This window comes from Vombatus ursinus, unplaced genomic scaffold (genome assembly GCF_900497805.2).
Source record: "Vombatus ursinus unplaced genomic scaffold, bare-nosed wombat genome assembly UNPS02014863.1, whole genome shotgun sequence".
Classification (NCBI taxonomy): domain Eukaryota; kingdom Metazoa; phylum Chordata; class Mammalia; order Diprotodontia; family Vombatidae; genus Vombatus; species Vombatus ursinus.
The window spans coordinates 568700-575873 of NW_020954641.1; the positions used below are offsets into that span (position 1 = coordinate 568700).

General features: G+C 38.7%; 1 pseudogene; it reads right to left on the reverse strand.

Annotated features, from left to right (window-relative positions):
* The window catches only part of LOC114027570, a 10529-nt pseudogene extending 7815 nt beyond the window's left edge, over positions 1 to 2714 (reverse strand).
* Between the last annotated feature and the right edge of the window lie 4460 nt (positions 2715 to 7174).

Here is a 7174-nt window from a genome sequence, read left to right on the forward strand (position 1 = left end):
GTGTGTGTGTGTGTGTGTGTGTGTGTGTGTGTGTGTGTGTGTGTGTGAGAGAGAGAGAGAGAGAGATGAACCCTTTCTGAGAACATTTTCAAATACATAAAGTACAGTACACAGGATTACAAAGGAAAACAATTATAATGAAAAAGTTATCATAATTTTTAAAATTCATGGATGTCAGTTCAAGAACTCATTATATTGCACACATTTAAGAAGCCCAGCAGGAGGTGGTAAAGCTTTGAGAAAAAGCTATAGGATAAGATAGACAGGAGATGATGTAAGAGAGTGAGTTGGGTGCAGGAGGAATAATGACTCCATGGAGAGAAGGCAGAAGGCTTCTCACTGAGACAGCTGACTCTTCCTTTGCTTTGCTAGGCATTTGCCAGTGAGAAGAAAGAAGAATTGCTTGCTGATTGACTGGAGAAAAGCTGAAGCTGTTGTTGCATGCTCATTGGCTGAGAGTTGAATTCTGCTCCTGTGTGAAGAACTATTCAGCCTATTGTTCTGTGCCCTCTTTCTGGCTTCCTCACCACAGGGAAGAATAGAGAGAAAACCAGAGGCTTTGTGTCTGTTCTTCTCCAAGTTGTGCTCTGCTCTAAGAAGAGGCTTAGAGCTGCCTAGACAAAGCAGAATCCCTTTCTATTTGCAGATCTGAGGAATCTGGCAGTTCTCTGGTGTGAGAAATGGATTTTTAAGAGCTGAGTGGACTGTTAAGAGACGACATAACTGTTTTGTTCTGTATTTGACATTGCCTCAGTGGTTACTGCAGGCTCAACTGAGAATAAACTAGCTTACCTCATTATCTTCTCCATTATCAACTCCAACTGTTTGGGCTGGATTTGGACTCAAGTCTTCTTGACTCCATCCTATCCACTGTGCCACTAGCTGTTTACAGACAAAGTGTTTATGGGTATTGAAGCAAAAGTTTGTACCATGGCCAAATTGTGAGATACACTATCATCCTGAGCCCTCATTGACCAGTATAGTTTTGTCCTGGAGGTCTTATTAATTTACTAGTTTAGGATCTTTTGTGTACATTTTGGGCCACATTACACTGTAGTGCTGATGTGATAAACATTGACTTGCTGACTTCCCATGTGCAGGGTCTCCTGACTTCCCTGGAAAATGCTCAGAAAAGTCCTTGAAGAATTGGTTACTGTCCTTCCCCCTTTATGGGGCACTACAGAGGGTGAGGTCAGACTTCTTGTTTTCTTTCTGTTAATATTCAGGTGAAGGCATATTTGCCACTGCTGCATGTTCAGCAATATTCATTCCCCTGAGAGTCCATTGAAGGTTTCAAATCACTATCAAATTGTTTAAGAAAAATAGGTATTCTTGACCTTTGTAAGTCTTGTAATATTCTTGTGTTTCTTGTTAAAAAACCTAAGACAGGACTTGATAGAAAACTGATCTATAGATTGATGTAAGTCTGAGGACCATTAACAAATATATGATTCAGAAACTTAATGTTGTTCCCAATCCTGCTATTATTTTTATTAATGGATCCCATGGCTCTAGATTTTATTCTGTTGTGTATCTTTGTAAAGCTAGGTGGTGCAGTGGAGAGAACAGTGGGCCTGGAGTCTGAAAAAGCTGAGTTAAAATCTGGCCTTAGACACTTACTATCTGTGCAACCCTGGGCAAGTCAATTGAATGCCTATTTGCCTCAGTTCCTCATCTGCATAATGAGGACACATTGGAGAAAGAAATGGCAAACCAGTCTAGTACCTTTACCAAGAAAATCCCATGGACACCATGGAGTCACATAGAGTTAGACACAACTGAACAACAACAACAACCATCTTTGTAATGCTTCTTTCCTCCACCCCCATTTATGAAGACAGCCAATAGTTTTTTGCTTTTATTTGGACTAGACCTCAACAACTGTTGTGGAAAGGGGTGACTCGGTACAAATGGACTCGACTACTACAAGAACATGTAGAGTCACCCAATATTTCCCTCAGTACTTGCATTTTAACATTTAAGTGGAGGTCACCTTGCAGTTCTTGTTATGATACAGCAAATGGATGAATTGTTTGCTTGACTCCTGAAATAAGGAGTCCTACATTAATGATACTATCACTCTCTGTATTGCCTTAGTTGAAAAGGACCATAAGGCCTTCCTTTCTAAACTACAATTTTGCCAAGAATCTGTACAATATTTAGGTTCTACTCTCTGCCAAGGAACCAGTTTCCATGTGAAAAATGACTGATAGCTATTGCCAAAATGCCATAACATGAAACTCAGAGACAAGAAGTAGCATTGTTAGGAGCAAGAGAATTTTGTAGACTTTGGAAATCTGCTTTGGGAGAGATTGTTCAATCTCTCATTGAACTGACTCAGAAGGATGTTCCTGAATCTGTTCCTGCAACAGGGCTACTGAATCTACTATGTTTTGTCCACTCTAATGGCCTCTGATATTGCCCCCTGGATTTGGGAACTTCCTGATTATCATAGACTTTATTCTGTAGACTCAGGAAAAGAAAGGAATTGCCTTTGGAGTCTAATGTCAGAAGTTAAATTTTGCTTGACACCTTATTGCTTATTATTCCTCTTAGCTTGATGCTGTTACCTGAGAGGCAGTAGGGGGTGAAGGGTTTTCACTGCTGCAACATGACTGGTGGAAGAATCTGAAGATATTATTTTGGATCATAAACTCATTATCCATGCCCCACATCCTGTTGCTGCTCTGCTGACTCAAAAGAACACCCACCATTTTCTGCTCAGAGACTGACACACTATAAACTCTAATTGCTGGTTCCTGAAAAGGTTGAGATTTGAGAAATTATTTAACCTGGCTACACTTTTGCCCCTCCCTGCTTCTATAAAACACCTTGCCATGATAGCTCAAAAGCAGCTCATCTCAGTGATACTGTTTATGTTGATCTTATAGATATATAGCCCTTGACAGTCTTGATTTTGTCATTTATTTTGATGGGTCCTCTCCAGCTCTTGAGGGGTCTTGGAAGATGGGCTATACTGTGGTCACTAATTACAATGTTCTTCATGTTGAATCTCTGATTCCCTTGACCAGTGCCCATGGTGCAGAGCTTGCCCTCACCAAGACCTGCCAACAGGCTTCAGATTGGTCGGCTAATGTCTCTGTCCCTCTGTCTCTCTGTCTTTGTCTCTCTCTCTCGGTCTCTGTCTCTCTCTCTCTGTTTCTGTCTCTCTCTCTCTCTCACCCAACCACTGTTGTGGAAAGAGGTGATTATATATGTGTGTGTGTGTGTGTGTGTGTGTGTGCATGTGTATGTATATCTATAGCATGTGTATGCATATATATATTTATGCATATACATACAGACACACAAACACACACAGATATAGAATGTGGGAATGCGTTTGGGGTTTGTCATGCCACTGGACAACTCTGAAAGTAATATAGGTTTCTCACTTCTCATGGACAAAGGTTTGCTAATAGGCTCCTTATTATAACCCTTTTAGATGGCTTTTTACTGCATGTGCCATCTTTATCATGCACTACTTGGCCCATTCTTTAGGCACTGACCCCATGTCCCAGGATAACACCTCAGATGATGCAGTAGCTAAAGCTTATTTCCTTCAAACTCGGCCCATCTTGCACTAGAATGCCTACTTTTATCCCATCCATTCTCTATATGATAGTGTTCTCCTTGAAGAAAGAAGTTAGGAAGGAAGCAGGTACTTTTTTGATGATGACAGTATCAAGTATCTTCCCAAATGGATGCCCAGTGGTTCCTTGTCACATTATCTGAACCCTATTAGAAACTGATCCCAGTAAGAACTCATTATTTAACAAAAACTGCTGGGAAAACTAGAAAATAGTATAGCAGAAACTAGGCATAAACCAATATCTTACTCTCTATACCGAGAAAAAGTCAAAATGGTTGCATGATTTATATATAAAGACTGATACTATAAGCAAACTAGGAGAAGAAGCAATAGTTTACTTGTCAGATCTATGGAGAAGGGAAGAATTTATGACCAAACAAGAGATAGAAAACATTATCAAATGCAAAATGGATGATTTTGATTACATTAGATTGAAAAGTTTTTCCACAAACAAAGCCAATGTAACCAAGATTAGGAGGGAAGCAGAAAGCAGGGAAAGAATTTTTACAATCAGTGTCTCTGATAAAGGTCTCATTTCTAAAATATATAGACAATTGAGTTATATTTATAAGAATACATGTCATTCCTTGATTGATAAATGGTCAAAAGATATGAACAGGTATTTTTCAGAGGAACAAATTAAAGCTCTCTATAGTCATATGAAAAAATGCTCTAAATCACTATTGATTGGAGAAATGTAGATCAGAATGATTCTGAGGTACCACATCACACCTATCAGATTGGCTAGCATGACAAAACAAGAAAATGACAAATGTTGGAGAAGATGTGGGAAAATTGGAACACAAATGCATTATTGATGGAGTTGTGAACTGAACCAATCATTCTGGAGAGCAATTTTGAACTATGCCCAAAGGGCTATAAAAATGTGCATAGCCTTTGACCCAACAATATTACTTCTAAGTCTATATCCCAAAGAGATCATAGAAATGGGAAAAGGACCCACATGTACAAAAATATTTGTTGCCCCTCTTTCTGTGGTGGCAAAGAATTGGAAGCTGAGGTGATGTCCATCAATTAGGGAATGGCTAAACAAGTTGTGGTATATGAATGTAATGGAATACTATTGTGCTATAAGAAATGATGAGCAAGCAGATTTCAGAAAATCCTGGAAAGACTTATATGACCTGATGCAGAGTGAAATGAGCAGAACCAGGAGAACATTGTACACAGTAATAACCACATTATCCTATGACTGACCTTGATAGACTTAGCTCTTCTCAGCAATGCAAGTATCTAAGACAACTCCAAAAGACTCAAGATGGAGAATGCTATCCACATCCATAGAAAGAACTTTGGAGTCTGAATGCAGATGGAAGCATACTATTTGCTCTCCTCTTTTTTTGTTGTTTTGTTTTATTTCTTCTTTCTTGTGGTTCCTCCTTTTAGTTTCAATTCTTCTTTACATCATGACTAATGTGAAAAAATGTTTAATGTGAGTATATTAGTAGAGCCTATCAGATTGCATGCCATCTAGGGGAGCGGGGAAGAGAGAGTGGGGGAGAAAATTCAAAACTCAAAATCTTATGGAAGTGAATGTTGAAAACTAAAAATAAATAAATTATAACAACAAACAAACAAACAAACAAAATGATCCCAAGCATGTCTCCCCATGGGAAGATCCTGCCTTTGTACTTAAAGTAGCCATTTTGAGATTTTGATTTCCCTTGGATTTTTAACAGGAAGCAATGCAGATTGTTGAATTGTGCCATTGGCATGTACAACACAATCCAACAGGGAAATATTTTGACAGTGATCACTTACCTCCTTTTCTCATTTACATATTGACCATGCAGTTATGTCAAAGTGTAAGGGATTTTTTCTCTTCCTATTGATTGTTGAACAACTCACTGGGTGATCAGATGCTTTCCCAACCTGATGTGCATTGCAACTGAAGTGGTTAAATCCCCATTAAAGGAAGTCATAATCCCCTTTGCTCTTTGTCTATCCACCCCCAACCCCCACCCTGGCAATGATTAATAATAGCAAAAAGATCCATTTAATTCTGAAATAATCCAACAATTCATTGAAAGGCAAAAAGCACCCAATGGAAGTTACATACTTCTTATCATCCTCAGTCCTCAGGGCATAATGAATAAATGAACCAATCACTCAAAACTACTGTTGACTTTGTTTTCTTTAAGCAACACCCAAGAGGGAAATTAAAAATCTCATCCTTGGAACTACTGTTTGTGAAACCTGTGAGGTCCACCATTCCAATTTCATTGACTCATACTTCCACCCTAAAGGAGGATGAGGATTTAGCACAACATGTTCTATCCTCACAGCCGCAGTCATGCTCTCTTCACACGTACATTGTTTTACATTAGGCAGACACTCTGAATGTCTCTGCTCATAAAATTCAACCAGGAGATTGGGTCTAGATAGAAAAAAATGGACAAAGTAGCCTCTACAGCCCAAGTCAGGTACATCTGAGAACACACACAGTCATTGAAGTGAAAGAGAAAAGAACTCTGGATTTACTATACCTGAGTAAAGAAGGACCCCAGTCAGAATCCCCTGGAGAACTCTGTTTCTCCAGAAACAGACAGCATGGAGGGAGCAATGCAAGCTACATGACCCACAAAGTGAAAGGGTAGGGAATAAACATTTAAATAGCACCTACTATTTGTCAAGCATTATGCTAAGGGCTCTACAGTTATTTCTTTTGATCCTCCCTTCCTCCATGTGCTGGAAAGAAATCCATCCCTACCCAGTAAATCTTTAGAAATTGGCTACATTAGCTAAATGAAGGAGGATGTGGAAGACATTCTAATGCTTTTCCACCCAGTATCATTGCCTCTTAAGTAGAGATTTCAGAGTGCAGGTGGATTACTTGGGAAACTCAACTAGTCCCTCTCTGGCAAAATGAGGGAAACTGGGAAGTTCTTATCCCTAAAGTAAATAAACCTAAAGTAAATTCTCAAGAAATACCTGAAACCCAGATAATATGTCTTTCAGAAACAAAGCATCAGGTTTGTTTCTAAAATTCTAATAAGATTGGTAGTTCCTGGGGGAGCTGAGAGAAGAACTCTGAGAAAATCTTAGGATTTGATACAGTAATGGGGAGATTTTCCTTGAACCCCTTCTCCCCATAGAACATCCAATATAAAACCAATGGAAGAAACTCTTCACCTATGAGCAGAGTTAATACCAATGGAGAAAAATTAGCCTGTATCAGTTCAACTATGTCTCTTTTTTTTGAAAAAAATAATAAATAGTTCAAATGTCTCAGTACCTATAGCGTTTCCCTAAGAGATTAGTCAGCTATATATCTGAAATATAACACTGGATGGATTCTAATAATAATTTCTGAGTCTAAGAGGGACTCCTTCTAGCTATTCACCTAGCAATCATGTGTCGATTTAATTTTTCCTCTAGTTGTAGGTTTAATAACATTGAAAATTGGAATGTTGATACTTTAGAATATATACTTTAGAACAGATACTATGATCCTAAGTTTAGTTCCCAAAATAATGCCCTGGAAACTCTTATAGTAGTTAATATCCTGACCCTTATGATGACCCCAGAACTACAGTTTATGTATGGGAATGGGTACTTGTG